The sequence below is a fragment of the Parasteatoda tepidariorum genome, chromosome 4 (assembly GCF_982258835.1).
Source record: "Parasteatoda tepidariorum strain Cologne lab strain chromosome 4, Ptep-v5.0, whole genome shotgun sequence".
In the NCBI taxonomy this organism is placed as follows: Eukaryota; Metazoa; Arthropoda; class Arachnida; order Araneae; family Theridiidae; genus Parasteatoda; species Parasteatoda tepidariorum.
Window position 1 is genome coordinate 74,860,390 of NC_141758.1, and position 25,670 is coordinate 74,886,059.

General features: G+C 29.8%; 1 protein-coding gene across 1 annotated transcript in view; it reads left to right on the forward strand.

Moving 5' to 3' along the window:
• Positions 1 to 7,970: 7,970 nt before the first annotated feature.
• Positions 7,971 to 25,670, forward strand: part of LOC107444278 (uncharacterized) — a 684,996-nt gene continuing 667,296 nt past the window's right edge. Inside the window, exon 1 of the mRNA XM_071182438.2 lies at positions 7,971 to 8,232. The gene's annotated coding sequence lies outside the window, so the exon portion shown is untranslated. The remainder of the gene's footprint in view (positions 8,233 to 25,670) is intronic.

Genomic DNA, 25,670 nt, shown 5'->3' on the forward strand with positions numbered 1-25,670 from the left:
GCCTTCGAACTGTGTGCCTTGATCGGACACTATTACATCTGGTACTCCGAAGCGAGCTATCCACCCAGAAAAGAAATTCTCAGACACTGTATTTGCTGTCTGGTCTGGCATTGGAAATGCTTCTGGCCAACGACTATATCTGTCAACACATGTCAGACAATACCTGTATCCTTTAGATGGAGGTAATGGACCCACTATATCTATGTGGACATGACTGAAACGACATCGTGGAAGAGGATAAATACCAGGTTCAGACTTTGTGTGTCGTTGAACCTTAGACTTCTGACACCGCATATTCAGGATTTTTCATCTGGCTTAGCTGGTAAAACTATATTCTCAAAAATTGACCTGGTAAAAGCTTACCACCATTAGACGCGGATTCGAAATCTAAAAGTGCGGTAATAACACCTTTTGGTCTTTACGAATACAATTGCATGTGTTTTGGATTATCAAACGCAGCGCAAACTTTTCAAAGGTTTATTGATCAAATTCTACGCGGATTAGATTTTTGTTACGCATATTTAGATGACGTGTTAGTCGCTTCCGCAACTGAAAGTGAGCATATGATGCCAAGTTATATCCAAATGCGGCCAAGTTATATCCAAAACATACTGTGCGCATTTTGCTGATTTCGCCCTTCACGCATATCTCCATTCAGGTATGAGGTTTACGTCAATTATCGGCTGCGAGCGACGTAGTCCAAGGTCAGAGATTCGTAATTCGGACTTTGCATTTCAGACCGCAACGCCACACCTAAAAATATCATGTCCAAATGATATATCACAGGATTTGTTTGAGTCTTATATTTTTAAAGAAATTTTTTTTTTGTGTACATAAAAATGATTATTGATTTAAAATTTTATAAAAAAAACTAAAAAATATTTAAAATTCCTTCTCCTGTTCTGTCCGAAACTTTTTATGAAGTTTATTTAAATTTCTTACTCTATCCAGTAAAAACAATTCTTTTGGGCCAAATCTGAGAAAATTATTTTATTTTATAACTATCGTTGAACTCCCTACCACATTTTGGGTATATGATAACTAATGTTCAACTTCGTAGCCTTGAGATTCTGAACCAGATCCAGAAGACAAGGGAACTCCTGGATCAAGTATTGGGAGAAATTTTGCCTCCGTGGAGGATTATTTAAAGAAAATAACCTGCATTTGCGTTGCATGGAGAGGAAGACCACGAGAACCTTCCAAGGTTAGCCTGAAGGAAAAGGGACTCTAACCCATGATCCATCTACCCCTGAGGATATTTCACGTCAGCACTGTTGCCGGTGCAAGCCGGATGTGAATTTGTGTCGACCAGCCATCGCTGGGAATCTAACCCGGTTTGCATCATTGGAAAGCGAACGCTTTATCCACTAACATATCAATAATCAAAGTATTATGGTAGTGATAAAATATGTATACTTGAATGTGAAAAAGGTGAAGGGTTTTTGTAACCGTTGAGTCATTTAACCCACCAAGGTTTGTCATTTGAAATTTTATCATGTAATTATCCTTGCTCAAGGGATTTTTCTATCATTTTTAGGAAAAAAAATGGGAATATTTAGCATCTGAATCACTGTTTATTTCTCCCATTTAGAATGATAGATTGTGTGCTTTGATAATATGATTCACCTAACGTTCTTTTAAAACCTTTGTAGTTTTAACTTGAGATGTGTAACCGTTTCTGTTGCCATTCTTCTGTATAGCAATTCGTTATAGGTGAAAACATTCCTGAAAAAATAAAACTTATTTTTATGAGTAACAGTTACATGATTCTAATAGAAAATAATTATTAAGTCTAAATTTGCCTTTAGAGCTCAGTAACAGGTATTTCATAAAATAATTTTACACTATTGGTAACCAAAATGTCAATCTGACATTTTTTATCTGGCTTATCAGCCAACATTGTTATAAGGATTCCACTTGATTGTTTGTGGTTTCTAACGATACTCGGACGAGCCATACTGGCCACCCATTAGTCCTGGCGGATTAGGTCATGAAAGTGTACCTTTCGTTTGACAAGAGAGCACCGCAAAAGGGAAAAGTACGTCTTGGCCTAGAACCCCACTGGTAGATGACAGCACTCATTCATAAGGATACTTCCTCTATTTAGACATGGATCTGAAGGGGAGGAAAATTTAGTCCCGATCCCTGTATCAATGGTACTGTTCAACGATTAACCACAGGACATTCCCCACAGCACAAATTTTATGAAAACGTGTATCGCATGTACTCGGTGAATGTTATCTGAGTCGAGGATCGAAACCCGACTCCTCCGGACCGGAGTTCGATTCTCTATTCAGTGGGCTACTACGACTCAGCAAAAAGATTCGCGACCTTATTGTGCATCGTTAATTATTCCTACAAATCTAAATTAGTCCCTGATTTCCGGATACAGTTTTCTAATCCAGCTGTTTTTAACGACCTGCTCTCTTGTTTGGCATTAATTTTTTTTTTAGTTCAGGTAACAAATTTTAAATTAATTAAAATTTTGCATTATAATTGCGACCAACTACAGCCAAAAGGAAAATCTCCAATAAAGAGAGCGAGATTTTAAAGGTCGTTGGATTGTAAATTAGCTCTCCCAACTGGAGTCTGATTCTCTAACCACTGGGCTACCACGATTCGCGAAATAAGTCCACGGTACAGTACGGTAAATTTACTTATGTTGCCCTAGAGCTGTCCATTGGGCTATTGGCGATGGAAGATGATCCGTGAAGATGATCCGGAGACAATATGCATACGTCACATCCTGTTTTACAGGGACGGCACATTCACACACCATCCATCCATACGTAAGCAGATCACGATCAATCTTTGATTCAGTGCTCCCGGAGGTATTGATTTAAGTAAACTTGGAGGACTTTGTGTCCAACAGATTAAACGTGCGCCAGTCACCATTTTGTACACTGGAAATCTTTGGCCAGAAAGGTTTGAATTCAAGACCCCTCGGACATGGACTCCCAACTAGCCTGGCCATCTCGGTCCCAGTGGAAGTGGTTCTATAACAATATATTTTCAATATATAATATATACACTGGATAATATATTTTCTTTAATTTAGGAAATATTTGATTGTCTCACTCAAAGATTTAATTTTTCCCTTAAAAATTCAGAAATGCGTTATTATTGTAGGCAACGAAATTCCCGATAATGCATTTGAAGAATTGTACTTAAAAAAGGGAAAGAGGTTTAGTATGAATGTAAATAGATTTTTAAATTTTTAACATGAAAATAAGAAGTTTAAATAAAGTAACATTTACTGAAAATCGCTAAATCGTAATTTTTATTTTCCAACATATTTTAGAAATAATAAAAATTTTATTGGTTTGCTTTCAGATTTCAGTAATAATTTAAAAATCATTTTAGGGTTTTCTAAATCTCTTCTTTTATTTAAATATCAAGTGAGAATGGAAACAGGTGGTAAACGTATTAATATTCTTTCCGCAGATATTCTTTTAAAAATAAGTGCTGGTTAATTTGCAGAACACATTTAATTAAACTATTTTTCTAGATGTTTTCATTAAAAGAAATATTTGCTTATCAAACTTTGATACATTTATTTTTTGTGTTAGGTTTTGCTAAATCTTAATAAACCATGCAGGAAAATGTTTATATATTTTGAACCGACTTAAATATAACTGAAGTTAAGTACACGGTGTTCTGTAGCCAAAGCCCTCAATATATATTTGTAGAATCATTGTAAAAAAAAAAAGAATTACACAAATATGTATTTGAATTTCTTGATGTTATTTAATTTTGTTAAAAAAGATATGCAAATTCTACATCAGTGAAATTAGCTTCATATTTATGTCGATTTATTTTAGCTGTTGTTTGTTTTAATTCAACAACAAAAGTAATATCTTTATCTGCAATTTTTAGAAATTACTTATCTTGATTCACTATCTTTGTTTAATGCGTTTACACTGTGCTGAAACCAAAATAGCTTTTGTTGTTGTTTCCAATACCACTCACCAATATCATCAAGCCTGCTTGGTGAGACTAATCGAATTTAAGGCAGATTGTGCATTTCTTGTTTTTCAGTGGCGCTATCTATGGCCAAGAATATGAATTCCACAAAGAGCTCGTTTACAGGGCGCACCCATCCAATAAACCATTCATTCATCCACAGATTATGATTTTGACTTTAACTAGAAGCGATCAATCTCTAATTCAGTACCTCCAGAGGTATAGGTTTGTTGTGAGAGCATGGAGGACTTTATGACCCGTCAGATTTAATGTGCTCCAGCCACCATTTACTGCACAGAGAAATTTGGACCGGTGGGGATCGAACTCTTGGCCTGTGATCGAACTCTACTAACCAGGCCCGTAAAATAGTTTTCGATAAACAACTGTAAAAAACATTGTCTTACAAAAAAAACTGAAAACGTCAAATTTTAGTAACGAAACTTCTCCAGGTTTGCCCTGTCTCCTAACGAAAAAGTTGTTGAATAATTAACTATATGAAATTATGCGATTATTTTTAGTCAAATTTTCTAACATGAAAATGTTATTAATGCGGGCAATATGTTTGAGTTTGTTTTTTCAACATGGAAGTTTTTTTTATATTTTATTTTTGTATCACTTTTCCTGAATTATAAAATTTGAATTTACAAAATGAGTATATAGTTTTAAAAAGTTAACAAAAAATTCATTTTTTCCTCTTCTTATTTTAAACAGAAGTTTCGATAATAATTAAAGAATCAATACAGAATAAAAAAATCGATAATAATAATAAATTAATATAGAAAGCGTCGCTGAAAAAATGTAGTTCATTTTGTTGATTTCCTCCATTATTTCTCTTATTTGATATTAACCTTGAAATCATACGAAAGCGACTGGTATAAATTTATATTGGAAGTGATTATAATATTATAATATGTATTATACTATGTATTATACTATGTACTGATTATAATATGTATTATACTGAAGTGGGTTCAGGTTAAGAAACGATAGGAGGTTAAATGGGTGACATCAAAATGTCTATATAAAATAATATAAAATGAAGTATACATGAATATAAAATAAAAGTAAAGTATATTGAAATGAAGGGTTAAATAAAGTATACTATTTAAAATAAAGTATACATGAAGTGAATTGTTAAAATCTAAAGATTGTAGAGAATAAACAAGACAAAGGTGTAATATGGCATCACAGCTAACTCAGATCGCCAAACGAGCAGAAATGAACTACGTAAGCAAATCTGGTAATTGACGATCTGAAGTCAGGTGTTTCTTGTTATTATCGGAGAGGTAAAATAAAAGATAGAAGTGGGTTCAGCTATAAAAAAAAGATAAGTTTCGAAGTTTAATGAGAGACATCGAAACGGGGGTGAAGCCCTTAATCTATTTAAACTAAAGTATGCAAGAAATAAAGGATTAAGATATTGACTGGAGTGAATAAATAAGTCAAAGGTGAAATGTGGGATCACCGCTGGTTCAGATCGCATAATGAGTTTGTAAAATACGTAAGCGAATCTGGAAATTGACGAACTGAAGTTGGTGTTTCTTCTTATTATAAAAGAAACTAGGAGGCTCCGCCCCCTGCTCGCTAAAGCTCGCCAACCCCCGAGAATTGCTACGCAATCCTATGCGGTTCACGCCGTGAACCATGGCTCGCTGCGCTCGCTCGCCAATGAACACAATGTTCTAACACAAAGACGTAGTATATTATCATCAAAGACACAGTATTTAATCATCAAAGACATAGTATTGTACTTATGTAGAAGAATTCTATCAATGTTCTTATCGGCTTTTAAAAAAGTATATTAGCTATTTAGATTGTACTTGGTGAAAAAATCAAAACATTAGCTTAATGACAAACATATTAGCAAAACAAATTATTAAATATTGCAATTACTCACCTAAATTCAACTAAATGTGTATAATAAATTAGTTAATGCTAGAAATTCTGAAAGCTTTAGAAAAAAATTTTATTATTTAAAAATATAAACTTTAAACCCTAACTTTTCCTTGTGAGATAATAACCCTCAAAAAGTCTTTCATTTTCAAGAACACAAAAATTTGTTTTATCGCCAAATGAAATATTTTTTGGTGATCAGCATTATTGAAATCAATTTCTATATTAATTAACATTTGCGATAAAGTACAAAACATTAGAACAAAGTAAGGATGTTTTACATACAATAAATTAAAATGCATGGCTGTTAGCATTACCCGAGAAATACCACGTGGAGGTCGCCATGCTGCATTTCTAATCGGGGAGTTTTGATTTTGTCAGTTCCACTTGCCTACTGCCAATAGAAGTTTCAATCAAATTTTTTCCAAAATGCATTTTTTTCTGTAAAGCTTTAAGAAATTAACACTAAGCATTTAGAATTTCTTTGAAAACACAATTATAGATTTGGCATCTTGGAGCAATTACTGAAAGGCTGTCAAATGACTTAACTCTTGACAGGCCAACAAAAAGTTATTCATGACTAAAAACTTGTTTAGTCAATACTAAACTGATTTTCTCAAAAGTCTGACCTTATGACTTATTTATGGACACGGAGAAGGCCAGCCTAATTAATTCCTAATTGAGTCTAAATTAAATATAATCATGTTTTTAAGGCATGAATCTGAATTGAACAACCTGCTAATGCTCACTCTGGTTATTGTTTCCGTTTTTAAAAGCGCTGTATGTTGAGCCACCTCATGTGACATTTGCCATGTGACATTTTTAGCAGCAATCATTGGTCGATTTTCTAACGTTGCCATTCGGGGAGTTGTAATGAGGCTTTTTTTTGGTGCCGTGTAAGAGAAATATATATATAGATATGCACGAACTAATGTAAATGGGAAAATATGTAATAACTTAATGAAGGTAAATTTATAAATAATAAATATTATCAATTTATATTGCACTAAAAACTGGAGATCGAGCTAATGAGAATGAATCAAATGCAAGCATTTTTAAGTGATTCATGAATTTCACTTCAATAATAAAGTGAATAATATCAAAATTCGTGTTATTCTGTATGAAATAATTGCCATAAACTGCTAGGAGTAAATTAACTACTTGGAAGAATTTCTCATTCATTCAAAAGGATTCATATCTTTATTCTAAAAGTATTAAAAAGTATGATAATTGCAACAAGGTAAAAAACAGATGTTTTTATTTACTTTGTGTAAAATAGGAAATTCGTTTTGTATAGTCACTGCTTTTTATGTACATGTGATTGTTATTTTATTATAATTGTTCATGATTCATTGCTTTTAACACTTTTAGGATCCCTGAAAGCGTTTCAAATGGATTTATTATTATATGTGATACATAGTAATGTAGAATTTATTTTACATTAGGTATAATTTCCAAATGTATTCAACAATTTCATGTATGTTTCAAAATATCAGTTACCACAACATTAACTTTTGCATGAAAACAAAACAGTTTTTTTATTATATTTGTTTCGTATAAAAACAAGCATTATTTCTTAAAAAAAATATTATTAATTTTTATTTTCAGATTTATACCCAGATTTCAAGAAATTAATACTGCAAATGTAATTAAATATTAGGTTTACCAACATAACGAAAATTTCAATATATAATGATAAAGTTTCTGTTACAAGTATCTATAAGTCGGCAAACAGTTTGCTTCAAAAAGATTTGATATGCTTCGCAAATTGCTTTGCTTTTTATTGAATAGAAAATAACTTATTTTGTGTTAGTGAGTTTTAATATCTAACTAAATAAAAACCAAATTATAAAGTACAGTTATGTAATAATCATATCTGAGTCATATCCTGTTTTAATTTCAGGAATTTTTTTGAAAAAAAATTATGAATTATTTAAACCTACTTTAATTGTGAAAAAAAGTTTTATTCGGAGGAAATCTTTAGAATTTCTACACAAAGATACTTTTTACTATTTTTACAGGTTTCTTATGACAATATTTGCCATTTTCACTTTCTTCTCATAGATGGAGCCAACTGACAAAACCACGTGTTCGCCTTTTCACTCATCCTTTACGTTGGGCATTTCAGTGGCGCTAGGATCTTATGGCGGCCTGCAAAACTAAATCGAGCGGGCAGCAGTTCAAATATCGCCAGTACAGTACTGTCTTTTGAAATTGTGACCGGATACCATTATTTTTTACTACTGACAAAACCAAAACGTGTGCAAATTTGTTTGTGAGACACTGATTGTTTCGAATTTTTGACAGGTTACTTATCGAATTGGAATAATTTCTGAAATTTTTTTTTTAACCCACGGGACATCAGAAGTGTGAAAGGTAAGAAAAGATTTTATCCTATTGCATGGGGATTTTTAGGGGAATAGGGCTTGGATTTGGATGGTGTGGGGATGCGGTTGCTCTAGATGAGGAAGGATATAACGGCGTGGGATATCGACCCTGCATTTACAGTTTAATATCTCCTCGTGGGTTTGGATTTTCGATTTGTTTTATTTTATTATTATTCGATTTTCGATCGATTAAAAAGAAGATATTGCGTATTGCATTATTTCTAACATGTGGACTTAACATAAAATAAGAACTTTTGCTTTTAAACAGATTTTATACGTGTCTTTTTTTGATGAGATGAATTTATAATATTGCAGTTGTTATTTATATATTTTCTTCACAATAGCAAAAACAAGAAAAACACAATTTTTTTTGTACATTCTTTGAAATCTGAAAGTTTTAAACTAAAGGTTTTCTTTTCTTAAATTACTTAAGATTCATATTTTCAAGCGAAATAAGGAGTTTTAAAGTTCTTTCAAAATAATTGATTTAAAGCTAATGTTTATGTTAAACTTAGTTTAAGAAGTTTAATTCATTTTGAGTGCGCTGTAAAGTATTTGAAAAGCATAAATAAAACATGACGTGCATTTTGTAAGTCATATTTTAAGTATGTATAATGAATTAGTTAATTTTATTAGTTAATTTTATTATTAAAGTTAATTTTATGTATATATAACTCACTGAAACAATAACATTCATAACATTATTTTTATGATGAAGCATGTACACAAAAATATTCCTTTAATTTTTTATTTTATTTGCAATATTTAGTTTATATTATATTAGTTTGCTATCTAGAGTTAATCAAGAGATATTTATAGCAGTTCCTTATTTAAAACTTTAAATAGAGAAGTATTATTACTAGGTATTAAAATTTTATGTAAAGGTGAACTAAGCTCCACCTAAAAATATTTGGAAATGATATGTTTGATGTGTGGCAGAATTATGGTTAAAAATACGAAAAAAAAATCTAATTATTACTTCCCAATAATTGTTGTTTCTGTGCATAAAACAGCTTTTTCTAAGTAAGTTTAAATTATTCTCCTTAAATACAAGTACTAATAAGAATTGTTTTTGGTCACGCGTGTGCCTCACTTCTCTTTTCCCTAATTATTCTATTAAAATCTATTAGTGAACAAAAATAATTTTGCTTACATCATTTTTGGGAAATAATATTTTAAATTATAAGTCAAATGTTATAATAAATTTTGCGATTTCCCAACCGTAATTTAATAATTTCGCTTATCAAACAAGTTTAGATATTAAAAACAATTTGTGCATGCATTATATTGTGCATTATGTTGATCGTTAAAATCCTAATCATTTAATAAATTTGTTTAATTTCAATTTATTACAAATTAATGTAATTTACCCCAAAATTAATAATTGTAGGACTATTAATAATTTTAGAACTGATTTAAAAAAGTTTTTCTTAAAATGTAGCGTAATAAAGTATTATCATTGCATTTCGCTGTAATAAAGAAGCATCTCTTTTAGTTTTAAACTCTTAATTTAGAAGATAATCATAATTAAAAAAAGTATTGATAGCCATATAAGAAAAATAAATGTTACAGGTAAATACCTTTAAATTAGAGTTGCAAAAACATTTTACATCAAAAAAATACCTTTATGACTTTTATCCATTTTATGCTGATTATAACCAAAAAAATACGGAAATTAATGTGAGAAAGCGGGATTTTACCATGTGATTTTAAAGCTGAAAAATATGCACAGACAACAATAGAAAACTGTGTTAAACCATTTTGTTCATCAGAACATAATGGTTTAACATAGAGAAAACATAACTGCAAATTAAAATCAGTGGTAGCTAAATATTAAACTAATATGAAGTATACAATTTAGATAAATAAATTGAACCAGTTTACTATTTAAGGTTATCTCAACGTTTTAAGAATTTTCATTGAAATTAAATTTTAATTATGATTCCTTTTCTAAGTCCGAGTTTTTTTTATAATTTTTTAACCGAAAGTTTATAAGCCTGGGCTTCAAACTTGATTCGTGCTGAAAGTTCTCATTTTAACTATTAAACTTATAATTATACTAATTATTAAACTATAAAACTTACAACAATTTAAACTTACTGAAAGTATATCTTACTTGAGGTAAATTTTGTGGGCTATTTTGTTCATGGTTTGTTAATGGTTTTGTTCATGGTTTGTCATGATCTATTTTGTTCATGGTTGTTCAAGTTTGTTATAATACGCAATTATTTCAAAATCTTATTTATTTTAGCTATGTTATATCTACAGTAGTTTTTAAGTGATTTTTTTAATTCTTTTTTGCTTATATGAAATTAGTTTTTTTTTAATTTTCTGTACTTTCTTTGAAAGCTTTAATTGTGGGAAAATTCGTGAGATATGAAAACAAAAATATTCACGTTGTCTATTTTAAGCATTTAAAACTTTAATTATACATGCTTTGAAACTTTTTTAAACTGCACCTAGTTTTAGAAATTTTCATATAATCAGCTTTCTATTTGATTGTAACTTGATGCAGTTTAAAAAAGGTTTCCAAACATTGAGCAAAAATGTATCAAATTAGCTTCGAAACACATCATAGTCTTATTTGAAAAACCCGTGTCTTCAAACTGAAACATCATATAATAATTTTTGCGCAAAATGCATTGTCTCAAAAGTGTCGAAGAAAGTAATCTGTGAGAGAGTGGTTCGTTGGCTGCCAGCAAGATTCGAACCAAGGATTTTTGTTTTCCCAACAATATACGCTAACCAAAATAGTTGTACACCTCAGTCCACAAGGAGAGTCAAGAAGCTTTATACCGTAGCCGCCGAAATGACACATCGTGATTCAATTTCAATGGTAAAAAGGGTTGCAGTCTGGAAGATATAATTCTTACAGTTTTGTCCGAAGTTTGGTAGATTTAATTTAATCTATTTTGCTATGTCTAAAAAACATTTAAGCGAATACAATGTATGCCATAATGTGTTATTGCGGAGGCCGCTATATAAGACTACCTAACTCTCCCTGGACAAATATGTACAGTGCGCAAAAAAAAAAAAAGAAAAAAACTGACCACCCTGAATAACTTTTGATCTAATGATCGGATTTTCCCTTTTTAGGACTCAATCTTTATTGTTGAGGGTTTGATATGCCAATAAATAAGTGCAACTGATGCTTTAAGTTACGAAATCAGACACAAAAAGTTTTCTCGGAATAAACATACCTTTTTTTCGACGAATCGGATTTCTGTCCCCCAAAAGTTTTGGGGGTAGCCGCGATTTGAAAAATATGGTCCCAATAGTTTGGTCAGGAAAGCGTTCCGAAGTTTGGAACCCTTAATGTTAATTCTACTTTTTGCGTAATTCACTATATCTGTAAAAGCTTTTAAGCTAATTGAAAATTTTTTACACACAATTATAAAATTCGTTTGTCCAAAGGCAATTCCGTGCAAAAAATAATTTTTAGTACATATTTATTACTCTTAATTATTTTATTCAATAATGGCAGGGTAAACCAACCAGTGAAGGAACACTACCCAGTGAAGGAACATTTCATATATATTGATTAAAAATAAGAATTTGAAAGTTTTTCTTTAGATTGATTGGTAACAATAGCTTACTGCCAAACAATGGGAAGTCATCTAGCAATGTTTTGAATTACCTGGTGCAAATAGACTACTCTGGAAAAATATTTTTTTTTTTTATTATCTCTGCAACACCTTGTTTCTTTAAAAAAATTATAAGGTGAGTGTTTGTATTTATATGTTTGAGGTGGAATTAATTGCAGTTAATAGTTTTATTTTTCTCACTGTGAAAATAAGAATTCAAAATATAGTTATTGAAGTGACGTTTTATTTTTTAAGCATCAGAGCATAATCAAGTACTGAGATAACGGGGTGTTTATTCACTAGATCACCATACAAACGAGTAAAAACCAGTGAAGGAACAAGTGTTCCTTTACTGGTTTTTTTCTAAGTTGATGAAAATGGAAGAAAAACTTTAATTTTCTTCTATCTTTAGTGATGTTTTGCATCAGAAGTATGTTAAAAATACAAAAAACAACTTCTAACCAGTGAAGGAACAGGCATGTTTCTTTACTGGGCATAGATTTCCCAGTGAATGAACAGTATGTGTTAATATGTTGACACTTTACTTTTCAATTCATGATTACAAAAAAAAGTTAACATTTTCTTAGTATTTGTATGTTATAATTTCAAGAGTTTTTAGATATTTGTATGGCATATAAATTCATAAAGAGCATTAAAAAATATCCAAAATTAAGTGTTCCTTTACTGGGAAATTTTGCGTTCCTTCACTGGTGAGAGCTGTTCCTTCACTTGGTCTTCTTACTACTTGTTATTTGAATCTCCAAAACTTTAAAACAATATTTTGTAAGTTTTCTACAATTTTTTTACATAATTTGCATTTAATAGCAAATATGTTGACACTGTCATTTTACTAAAATTACGAATTTTGAAATTAATATGATTTTTTAAAAGGCAAGCGAAGCTTAAGTGTTCCTTCACTGGTTAGTTTCCCCTATACAGTTTTTTTGCATCATTTTAAAGTTTATAATTTTGCACGGCAAAATTCAAAATTTGTGCGAAAACGGTCGATTAGTTCGTAAGAAATCGAATTTTAAATTTCTGAATTTTTTGCTGTTGTTCATTTACGTCGCACTAGAGCTGCACAATAGGCTATTGGCGACGGTCTGGGAAACATCCCTGTGGATGATCCGTAGACATTCCATCACAATTTTGATCCTCTGCGGAGGGGATGGCTCCCCCGCTTCGGTAGCCCGACGACCTGCGCGCGAAGTCGAGCACTTTACGGTAGAACAGTTTAACGAGGACCAATACCGCACACCCTCGGTCCCTACGCAGGCTGATCCAAGTGGTCACCCACCCGCACACTGACCGCAGCCAGTGATGCTTGACTTCGGTGATCTGCTGGGAACCGTGTCTTAACGATCAGTCCACTGCGGGATTCTGAATTTTTTGAAATCAAATCTATTTTATCATTTTTGTCTTCATTGAGGGGGCAAAGCCCCCTGTTCGCTACTGCTCACCAATCCCCTTAATTGCTTCGCATTTATTGTCGTTTCTTGGCAGAGCACATTTTTTCCACTAAAGTTAAAATTATCCACTTAACATATATGTAGTAAAAGAAATTCTGTTTGCATACGCTTGTGCCTCTACTTCCCACGTCCAAATAATATTATCTATTAATATTATAAATATTTCGATCTATTGGTAACCAGAAGTAATTTTTCTATGTAATCATTTTTCGAAATAACAATAGTTATAACAATATATAGTTATAACAACATATTGTTTAATCAAATTTGATGAGTTCACAACTGTAATTTAAAATTTTCGCATACCAAATGGGCTGATATATAAAATATTACTTTTGCTTGCATCTCATTGCGCATGAATCTGATCATTAAGTTATAAATCATTTAACAGATCTCTTTACATGTAACTTATTACAGTATATTAACGTTATTTGCACAACTGTAATAATTGTAAGACGGTTAATAAGATTTGACTACCTTTCTAACTAACTTTATCTAAACATGTAGCGCAGAATTACATTATAATAATAATAAATAATACAATTATTCTCTTAGTTTTAAACTCGAAAATTGAGTTAAAAACGTAATTATAGCTATAAGGGAAAATAGATATAAATTAGGGATGCAAAAATCCTTATAGAAAAACAATATCTTTACGACTTATATTAGTTTTATGCTGATGACAACCAAAACAAAATGGAAATGAATGACAAAAAGCTGGATCCTGTCACGTGATTTTCCAGCCAATAAAAATGCATGGACAACAAACTGGTACACCATCATTGGACAAATTCAAAACAAAATAAAAATTTCGACAAACTTTAGCTAGTAGGTTTAGTTGTAACAATTCAGCATTAAATTAAAAATTATGAGTTTTTCACACTCATGCGTTCTCAATTTTGATTGGTTGTTTTGTGCGTCACCAACCGCAAGTCTTCTGTGATTGGCTGTGTATCACAATAATCACGTGTTTCTGGAAAGTTATGGTTATCAAAAATAACGAAACAGAGCTCAAACATTATTGAGTAATAAAATTGTTTTGTTAGTAAGAGTGAATTCTTTTGAGGCAAGACAGCATTCGAAACTGCTTCAAACTTTCTTTTCGGAATATTTTTAAACTGGCTCCAATGTATTATACAAGAGACATTTTCTGTTTTGAAAATTACCTAAACCATTTAGAAAAGCACAAATAAAAGTGTTGAACTTATGAAAATTATTTATGCCGCATTAAAATAAATCTTGGTTTGAGTTATTTTCACAGGCTGATATAAATGATTGAACTAACGACTTAATCGATACAAAACTGTTATTCTAGAAAAAGAAGAAAATCTGAAATTAGAAAAATGCTCATCCATATTTGACAAACACTGTTTCAAAGAGCGAAATGTCCAATCAAATCGCTGTATTTTTTTAAAAAAGATTCATATTTTTAAAAACATTTGCCCTTATTTGCCGAATAATTTAACGAACAAACGAATAAATAAAATAAGCAAATATATTATTAAATAAATTATTTTTCTTCTTAAAATATTTTTTTTAAGTAATAAATTTTTACTTTTAAATTATTCACATTTTTGAAAACTTAATTAATAAATAACAATGAAATAATGGCCCACATGAAAGAAACAATCGTCTTTACTAGATATTTTTTTCTATAATTCAAAAACAGTTCTTTGAATAAATTAAAATATACCTCTAGAAATTTAAGTGGAAAGAAAGGCTATCTAGCGATTGTGAATTTATTCCAAAACGCAATTATAAATAAAAAGATTAAGCAATTAAAGTTAGGAAATATAATAAACCAATTTTTTTTAAAGAAAGAAATTATTTTTAAAACTTCTGAGATAAAAATTTAATTGATGCTAGGTCTTCAGAGAAATAAAAATCTGTAAGGTAGGTGACATAATTACTTTATTCATGAGCGAATTAAAAATGACTGGAATTAAAAAGTTAATTTTTATTCTTAGAATTACGATATTTATTATTTTTTTGAATTTATTTTCCAGACTGCAATATTACACCTGACTGATTATTTTCTTCGTTAAAAATTCTTTGATGGCAATAATTTGATTGATTTAAATCTTTCCATGCACATTTTATAGTTTATTTAAATATTTTTTTTGATAAAGAATAAGTTTTATTCGATTTAATAGATGAATAGTTAAAGCAGTAATATGTTTTGAAGGATTTTATTTATTTTTTATTAAGACTAAATATGACTTTCATGTAGGAGTTATGTTTGAAAAGTTTATGTTCGGTAGGGATTTGTGCAAAAAAAAAACAGAAAGAAGAAGTGCAGTTTAGTTAAATTTTCATTAAATTGCAGAAAAATACTAAAAAGTTTGTGCAATGGAAATGTTAGAAAAAGTACCTCAAGTTGGATTTGGTTTTTATTGTCGCAGCTAATTAAGTTCTTAAAAATGTTGTGAATGTTAAAGAATGTTATACGCGCCCTGCAAATTACGGTATGAAAGACCGTAATATATATTATACCGTAAATTTTACACTAATATGAATTCAATTAAACTGATGCAATGATTTTATGGTAATTATTACTGTAAAAAAATTACGGTATATCATTTTTTTTTAATTCTGTAACATGTTCTGTGAAAAGAAAAAAATATTTTTTCTGCAAGAAGTACCGTCACCCTGATTGCCAATAATTTTTATCGTAATTTAATTCAGATATTTTTTCAGTTGACGCACGTGTGCATGTGATTTATATATGACTTAATATTGACGCAAATAACGAGATAATGAGCACTCTTGATAAAACATTGAAATGAACGTATTTTTGCATACGCTTGTGTTACTGGTGTATCACTAATCAGTTTCATGATGTTAAGCGTGTAATTCGTATATGATTTTATACTGACCCTAATAGCGAGATAGTGAATACTCTTGATAAAACATTGAAATAAACTTATTTTAGCAAACGCTTGTGACACTGGTGTATCAGTTCACTTATAAGTTTTATCATGTTCAACGTGTATTTTCAACCTGATCATTTCTATTCAAGTATTCTTTCTGACTATTTTTATATCGCTTTTTTGCTGGAATAAATTTTTGCAAATCTTAGGGAAGGTCAATTTGAAAAGTGAAATACACTGTAAAGGTCATAGATTGCGATATAAAGTACCGAAACATTGGGTGAATCATCCGCAAAATTCCTTCTACTGTATCTATTTTTTCAGTAAAAAGTTATACTTTCAATTTAGAGTGATAAGATTTAGAGTGTGATTAGAGTGATTGATGGATTTTATGGTAATTATTACTGCAAAAATTACGGTATATCAGATTTTTTGCTCCTTAGCATGTTCCATAAGAAATTAACTTTACAGTAAAAAGTACCGACCTCCTGAATGCTGGTATTTAATAATTTGACCTCGAATGTTTTGCTATGTAGTTAACCATTGATTTGAATTGCTGTATTTAATAATTTAATCTTAATATTTAATTTCTCCGTCAGAATTTAAAACATTATTTATGTATGTGGATGTCATAGATTCAAGTCAATTGATTTTGAGACAGTTGCGATAGTTATTTTAGGCATTTTAACATAAATCTAATTTTGACTGATGATAAACGATGCATTAAAAAAACTTTGATATGAAAATTTCCCCTAGTGATCGTGTCCACTTCACACGGAAATAAAAAAAAGTTTTAATCACACATGCTCCTTATATCCATGTTTGAAATATTTTTAACAAATGTAAAAAGCCAAAATTAGTTTTGATTACACTTATGAGAAAAAAAACAGTTCCCCAAATATAGTTGGCCTTACTTATGCATTAAAGAACGACTATGGACAAGCATGTTATGTACCTTGCGCAAAAAAAGAAAGGGACCACCCTAAATAACTTTTGATTCTAATGATCGGTTCTTCAAGTTCTAGGACTTAGTCTTAATGGTTCGAAGCGATGATCACAAATATGCTAATTAATTAGTGCAGACAATATTTTAAGTTACGAAATCGGACAAAAAATCGTACTTTTTCTAAAGAAACATATTTTCTTATGAATTCGGATTTCTGACCCTTAAAATATAGGGAGCAGTCGCAATCTGGAAAATATGATCCCCATAGTTTAATCAGGAGAGCAGTCGAAAGTTTTGACCCCTTAATGTTAATTTTACTTTTTGCGTATTTCGCCATTCTCCGAGAAATTTTAAAGTGGATTAAAAAAAATTTCCCAAAATTATAAAACTATTCGATTTAAAGATAATTTCATACAGAAAATAACTTTCAGTAAATATTTAATATTTTTTATTATTTTACTAAGTAATAGTCGAATTTTTTTTTAATTCTAAGGTATATAATTTTTGTACATCATTTTAAAGAATATAATTTTAGCTGTTGTTGCTGTTGTTAATTTACGTCGCACTAGAGCTGCACAATGGGCTATTGGCGACGGTCTGGGAAACATCCCGGAGGAGGATCCGAAGACATGCCATCACAATTTTGATCCTCTGCGGAGGGGATGGCACCCCCGCTTCGGTAGCCCGACGACCTCCCGCTTCGGTAGCCCGACGAATATAATTTTAGATGGCAAAAAAAAATTTAGCAAAATCTGCCGTTCCTGAGAAATCGAATTTTAAAAAAGTCATGTATTTAAAATTTGATTTCTCAGGAATTGTCTTCAAATAAGCGAATTTTAAAATTTTATTCAAATTTTTTTACTTGCTTTAAAAAATCACGAGGTATGGCAAAATAATCAAACGGGAAAATTAGCATTAAGAGGTTCAAGCTTGGGACTGTACTCCAGACCAAATTTGGGGGACCATATTTCCCAGATTTCGGCTACCTCTTCTTATATTTTCAAGGTCAGAAATCCGATTCCCGATTACTAATAACTGATTTGCATGAGCTCATTTAAATTTAATGTAAAGAATAATGCATTCCACAAAGAACAACTCACAGTAGTATAGTTTTCTTTGACAAAAAATAAGCGTTATGAGCATCTTTATTTTCAAATGCATCTGCACTTTGACAAGGAATGTTGCAATTCCATTGCCTTCTGGTATGATAGAACTTACCACTTCACGTTCTGGATGCATTCTTTTAAGCTCGACTTTGCACTAATTTTAAATGTTATTATTCTAACTGGTAAATTAAGTATACAGAATCTGTGGTGCACTCTTTTTATATTTCTCGTGGTGCTATTATCACTACTGTATTTCTGGCGCTATCACAAGTGTTCGCTTTTTATTTGAGCTACTTTTACTGGCAAATTAGGCGTACAGTATCTTTTGTGCACTCTTTTTATATTTCTTGTAGTGCTATTATCACTGCTGTATTTCTGGCGCTATCACAAGTGTTTGCTTTTTATTTGAGCTACTCTTACTGGCAAATTGCAGAATCTGTTATGACTCTTTTTATATTTCTGGAGGTACTATTATCTCTACTGTATTTCTGGCGCTATCACGAGTGGTCACTTTTTATTTGATCTAATCTTACTGGCAAATTACAGAATCTGTTATGACTCTTTTTGTACTTCTAAGGGCACTATTATCTCTACTGTATTTCTGGAGCTATCACAAGTGTTCGCTTTTCATTTGAGCTACTCTTACCGGCAAATTAAGTATACGGAATCTGTTATGACTCTTCTTATACTTCTGGAGGTACTATTATCTCTACTGTATTTCTAAAGCTATCATAAGTGTTCGCTTTTTATTTGATCTACTCTTACATATACTTATTCCAACGTTCAATTTTTTACAATATATGAAAAATACTGTTAAAATTGTTCAGTATATGACCACTTTGTTGTTCTTTGATTAAAATATTACAATACAGGTATTTATAAATTATTTTAATCTTTATTCCTTTAAATAATTTTTTATGGACGTATAAAGGCGCATTTTTACATTTGAAAGTGAATGTAGAATTTCCAATTTGTTATCTTTTAAATTCTCAACGTTATTTTATCAGTTAAATTACTGCTCCCTTGAATTTGATAAATCACTTGAAATGATTATTCGGTTGATATCATGTTGAGACTGATTAAACTTTCAAGAGCCTCTTTAAAAGTGAACGAAATACTTATCGTCTGAATTTCGTACGCATTTCTCGAACCATTAGTTTTCGTTTATTGCTCTTTAGTTCAGAAATGGAGCTTACCAACACTTTTATTAAAATCAGATTTTTTTTCCTTCATAACATGTTATTGGAAGAATTTATAATAATGAAAAGGATGTTAATATCATTGAATCGCTTAAATATAAAGGGAACTTTAGAATTTTAAATGAAAACGTGATATTAACTATCCATTGGTATATAAAACTTATGATTTAAGAGAAGCGATTAAATCATAACTAATTGCAGAAATGAATCGCAGACGCGTTATGAAGTAGAAAATTTGATTTTTTAGTATCAATGAAATGAACCAAGAAAGTAATTAGATTTATCTGTTTTGGTTTTATTACTTAAGCTTTGTCCCATCCTTCTCTGTTTAACTTACATTTGTTTTATATATTACATTATTAGTTATATGTAAGCATTAATTTATTAATGAAAATTATATAATGGATCAAGTATGTCTATGTGAATTTGTATACAATGTTTCATCTAGACATCGATAATATTATCAAATATTCCAACAAATATGCATAAAAAAAGTTAAATGATACAAGCACAAATTTAAGTACAAGTAGTGCTTAGAAAGTAGCTCAATTTTCAAAAGCAATATATTTTTTAACGACAAGAACTTTATCTGCAAAGAAAATTACATTTTAGTCTCAACATTATGGATATTATCAACAAGTTACGATTCAAAGGGATTGTACACTGTTAGAAACTGTTAGAACTTTCATTCTAATATTATGGTAAAATAACTGGCAGGTAAAGTTTATGGTAAAGAACACTTTTTGCCTTTTAAAATTTCAAAATTCCCTTAAAATAGCATGGTTTTAAGACCATGAATACTAAACCCATGTGTTTTTTTAACCATTTACAACTAGCGTGGTTTCAGAATCGTAAAAACGAAATATAACTGGACATAGGAGCTAGGCTTTTCGTAATGTAATGGACATTGGAGAGTGCACGACACTGGAAAATTTACAGGTGTTGAAGGGAATAGAGGAAATATTGTGGTTTCAACACTGGGTCTCTAACCCCAGCTCTGTCGATCACGAGACTGACACATTAACCCTCTGATCTATAATAGGTCATAAACGGCATCTTGTTTCATTCTGAATTGACTTCCTGTTCATGGAAAAAAGTGCAGGTAAAATTGCTGTACTGTATAAAATGGCATTTCTGGTTAAAGAAAAAAACATAATCGTGGTAATAAAAACTAAAATATACAGTATTTAAACCACTTATTTCGTAATTTCAATACGGTAAACATTTCATACGGTAAACATTAGCCGGAAATTTTTGCTTTTAAAATTATAGTGTTTATCACACATTTAGTAAAAAGTACAAAACAGAAAAGTGAATTTAATCTATTAAATGGTTTTTATGCCATGGCCAAATTATCAAGATAAAATTACCAAGTTTTATCTAGTTTATCAAATTTTACCACGTATTATAAAACAGTATTTTATTATTAATTTCGCCAATTACATTACCAGAGCAATTAAAGAGTTCTTTAATCTTCTCATAGAGCCTGAAACATGGTAAATTTTACCTCATTCTGATAGTTTTGACCATTGTTGTATGCCTAAGTTAACAATAAATAAAATGAGCTGAATTGAGGATTTCGTTAAAAGGAAAACAACAGAGAACTTTTTAAAATGTCGAAATTGTTAACAAGGAGACACATTTTAGAATTGCCTAATTTAGTTAAATTTAAAAATTAGAAAGAAAATAGCCAAACATATCTTTACAATTGCATATCCTTTATTTAATTAATAAATTACATTACTTCATTAAAAAATGGCTATATTTAAAAAGAATAAAAACACTCTTTCTTCCTTTATGAACATTTTACATAAATAATTTATTAAAAATAATTGAAATAATAAGTAATGAATGGATCATTGCTTGAATTTAAATATAATTATGTAATTCATGAAACGTAACTGCTATTTTCATAACTAACGATTCAATAATCATAACTGGTAAAACAAGTATCCCAACTCTCAAACCCCCTTTTATCCATTAAAGAAACAGCTTTTGGTAAAAAAAATATTTTTTGAACTTCTTTTTGGTTTGCGGTAATCAAGAAAAAACGCCTTTTTGTTCTTGATAAAATGGACTAAGTTAATAAACATCAATTTTCACGTCTCATTTATCTAAAAATACAATAAAAATTTAGATCAAAGAAACTCTTTGGAAATACTTCAAAAAATATCTCCATTTCCTCCTTTAACTAAGGGTATAGTCTAAGAAAAATAGGAGCGTTTTTCTGTTTCTTTTTTTTTTCTATCCAATATCGTGAAAGGGAAATATGAGCTATTTCGGAGAACTGTGATTGAAGACCAATGCAGCACTTTCCCTTCGCATTGCAACTCAATAAGCATTAAGGGAAATACACGAAAAACAGATATCTCTGTGCCAGTACCTTCTGGTTTCTCTGGACGTTTATTGGTTTCCTAGACGCAATCTGCAGAATGCAGGCGGTATTTCATAGAGAATAAGACACAATTTCGCCAAGGAATATAGCTTTTATGTTTGGTAGTTAAATATGAACCTTCTCAAGTTAAGAAGATTTGGCAGACTATAAGGTTATCTTGCATTTAGAACAATGTCATTTACTAAGTGGTTTCATTTGGTTTTAGTTGCCCAGAATTAATAATAGTCCTTTGATATGATGCATACATAATTTAGGACGTTTTTAGTAAATAAAATGATATTTCATTGAAAATTAATGACAATTAGCACGTAGCGTAAAAATAGCGATATTATTCAAAATGCCCAAAATTTCTCACGAATTTAAAAATTTTTTACTTTAAGTTTATGAAGAGTAATAAAATATTTACAACGACATGTAAAACATTGTTAGTAAATACTTTTTTTATTATTTGTGAAGCGTGAAAAACTTCTAGAACCCCCAAAAATCGTAATATTTAAGCCTTGAATAGTAAGCATTTACCTTTTTTATACAACTACAATTTAAACTATTTGCTAACTTTTTCAAAGGTTTCTTAAACATTTCAGACAGATTAATCTTGTTGCTATGAAACTTATATATTAGGTAACAGTTCAGATTACGAATGTAATAAAAACTTTTTTTCGTCTTACCTATTATAAACCAATTGATAATTTAATAATTTTACTAAGAATCTCTGAAAACTTTAAAAAAATAAACTATTTTCTCAGGCTGATTTATTAAAATAAACTTAATTTTTTTAAAAAAAATAATTTTTAATTTAAAAAAAATCTTTTCATCTATTGAAACATCGAATGCTGATAACTGGAAGCAATTATTAATGTATTACAATTAACAATTTTTGATGGATTTATTATTATAATTATTATTTTTTGAGCCGATTTATTATTATTATATGGACCGGAATAGCCTGGTTCGGAATAGTTTAAACTATTTTCTCAGGCTGATTTATTAAAATAAACTTAATTTTTTTAAAAAAAATAATTTTTAATTAAAAAAAAATCTTTTCATCTATTGAAACATCGAATGCTGATAACTGGAAGCAATTATTAATGTATTACAATTAACAATTTTTGATGGATTTATTATTATAATTATTATTTTTTGAGCCGATTTATTATTATTATATGGACCGGAATAGCCTGGTTCGTAGAATGTTGGGCCCTTGTCCAAGATGTCGTGAGCTCGGACCCAGCCAGCAGGAGATTCTCCTGTGTAGTAAATGGTGACTGGTGCATGTTAAAACTATTTGGTCACAACGTCCTTCAATTTCCCGTAACAAATCAATATCTCTGGGGGTACTGAATTAGAGATTGATTATTGTCCGTTTTCGGTCAAAATTGCGGTTTATTAATGAATGAAGGGATGTATAAACGGCTCACCCTTTTAAAACGTGTTGTGAGGTGTGTGTGGCCGAAGTCATATTCTTGGCAGTAGATGGCACCACTGAAACATAAGAAACGCACCCATTGCCTTAAATTCGCTTGGTTTCACCAAGCAGGCTTGCTGGAATCTGGCAAATAGAAACAACAACAACGATTCATTGTAAGATATAATTTATTACAATATATAATTTTTTCATTACATTTTGTCTCTTATAATACACTGATATTTAATGTAAATTGTTTATGTCAAGAATTATCCATATTTTATTTAGGGAAAATGAAGTCTAATACAGTATTCATAATTAGTCTCAATAAAAAAATGTATTTTTCGTACTTATTTTATTTCATCATTAAATAATTTTTTCTAATGAAATGAACCATTAACACAATAGTCAGTTATTAAGATTAAATCTCTGCAATTTCGAGACTAAAGGCAGGATTTTGCAATATATTGAGCATCGAACGTGGCTTACTTTTACTTCTCAGACACGCTGGTACCCTTTAGTCTGAAGTTGGCTGAGCTTCATTTTGCCACATTGGGGTTTAAATCCCAGTTCCTCACTTTTATAGTTTGTTGCACTAACCCTTAAAGCATCGAGGCTTTTTTTTCTAACTTATTTCGGCATTGCATTTTACGAAATAAGACAATGTTTCTCAAGAAAAAATTATAAGTTTTACTTTAACTATATATATATCTTTTTTTATAATCACAAATGAATTTTTTCATTTTTTCCTATTGATTATTTCGTATTAAAGAAAGCAAGCGTTTCTTGCACACGAAGTTTTAAATTATGCTAAAAATTGGTGTGCATTCAAATAAATATTTTTTAAGGTACTTTTTCTGTAAATTAAGGCGCAATATTTTATACTTGTGCACCATTTCAATAATTATTTTATTAAGACTGGCACGTATGGTTTTCACTAATTTTATTATTTTTAATTTTATATTTATTATTATTAATTTTATCTATTGTCAATAATTCTGAGGACATATATAAAATATTAGTTATTCAATTGGAGTAAACACTTTCTGTTGCTAAATTTTGAAACTACTTTAGTTAACTTGAAATGGTTATTAAAAATTCAACTTTTCGTGAAATTTAATTGTTCCATTTAAAAATTCCATTGACAATTTTCATTAATAACTATTCCATCTACAAAGTTTTAACAATCTTTTAAAGTTGCAAGTTTTGTTAAAAAAAATAAAATAAATTGTATAAAAAAAAATACCTAATGTTCAATTAAATTGTTTGAAAAGTAATTTGGCCAAAGGTGCAAATACGCACCATTTAATTCCTAAATAAAATATTTTTTTTTTTCATTAACGAAACTCTTTTTGTGTATTAATGAATATAATTTAAGCATATTCCAATAAAAATAATACAATCTTTTCATAAAATGTCTGTGTTTGTCTCAAAATGGGTTAAAAAAATTGTACTCATTAAAATTTCATAAAAATTTTGACTTTTGAAATAACTTTTTCATGCTTTGTAAAAAAAATAATCACATTCCATTAAATTGCTGTTTAAAATTGCAACCACTTCCTCAAATGCACGATACTATTTTATTATTTATAAAATTCTGTAATTTTATTTATTAAAATGCCTTAATATAGAAAAGAAATAATTTACGTTTAAGGAACACTTTTTTTAAAAATTTTATTCCCAAGGGAATATTTCATTTAAAATTTAATGTAATATATTTATAAGTATGGTTTTTGTATAGTAAATATTAAATATTCATTTTCAGAAACATATTTCTTTAGGAAAAGAAGAATTAACTCTTTATTAAAATATTCAAAGGGATAAAATTAAAAAAAGACACTTGCGGAAACTTAAAATAAATGAACACTTAAGAAATTTATTTCCTTATTTAAATACTATATATTTATGTTTCGTTCATAATAAAACTTTGTATTTTATGAAGATTTAATTTTTAATTATCAAAATGTTGCATATTTCTCCAGTTCTTCTAGAATTACTGAATATAGATATTTGGTTAATTTCAGGCATTCTATCATATGACGTTAAAAAAACTACAGTAAGGAAAATATTGTTTAAATAATTACTGTTTAAATTAAATGTATTTCATTAAGAAGCAGTTACTTTGAAATGAGTTTTTTTTTCAGAAAAGTTCTTCTTATCATTGCTTTACTTTTTAATGCAATGGAGAAGAAGAATACAAAAGAAAAATTGGAATAGTATTTTTTTCAAAAATACGAACTATCAGAAAACTTTCTAACTTTTGAAAATTTTAAAATCAGAACTTTTAGGTTACTGTAAAATTTATCATGTTTCTGGCTCAATATTCATCATGTTTCTAAATTCACCATGTTTCTAGCTCTATTTTCATCATGTTTCTGGCTCTATATTCATCATGTTTCCATCTCTATATTCATCATATTTGTAAATTCATCACGTTTCTCAGGAACACCAAA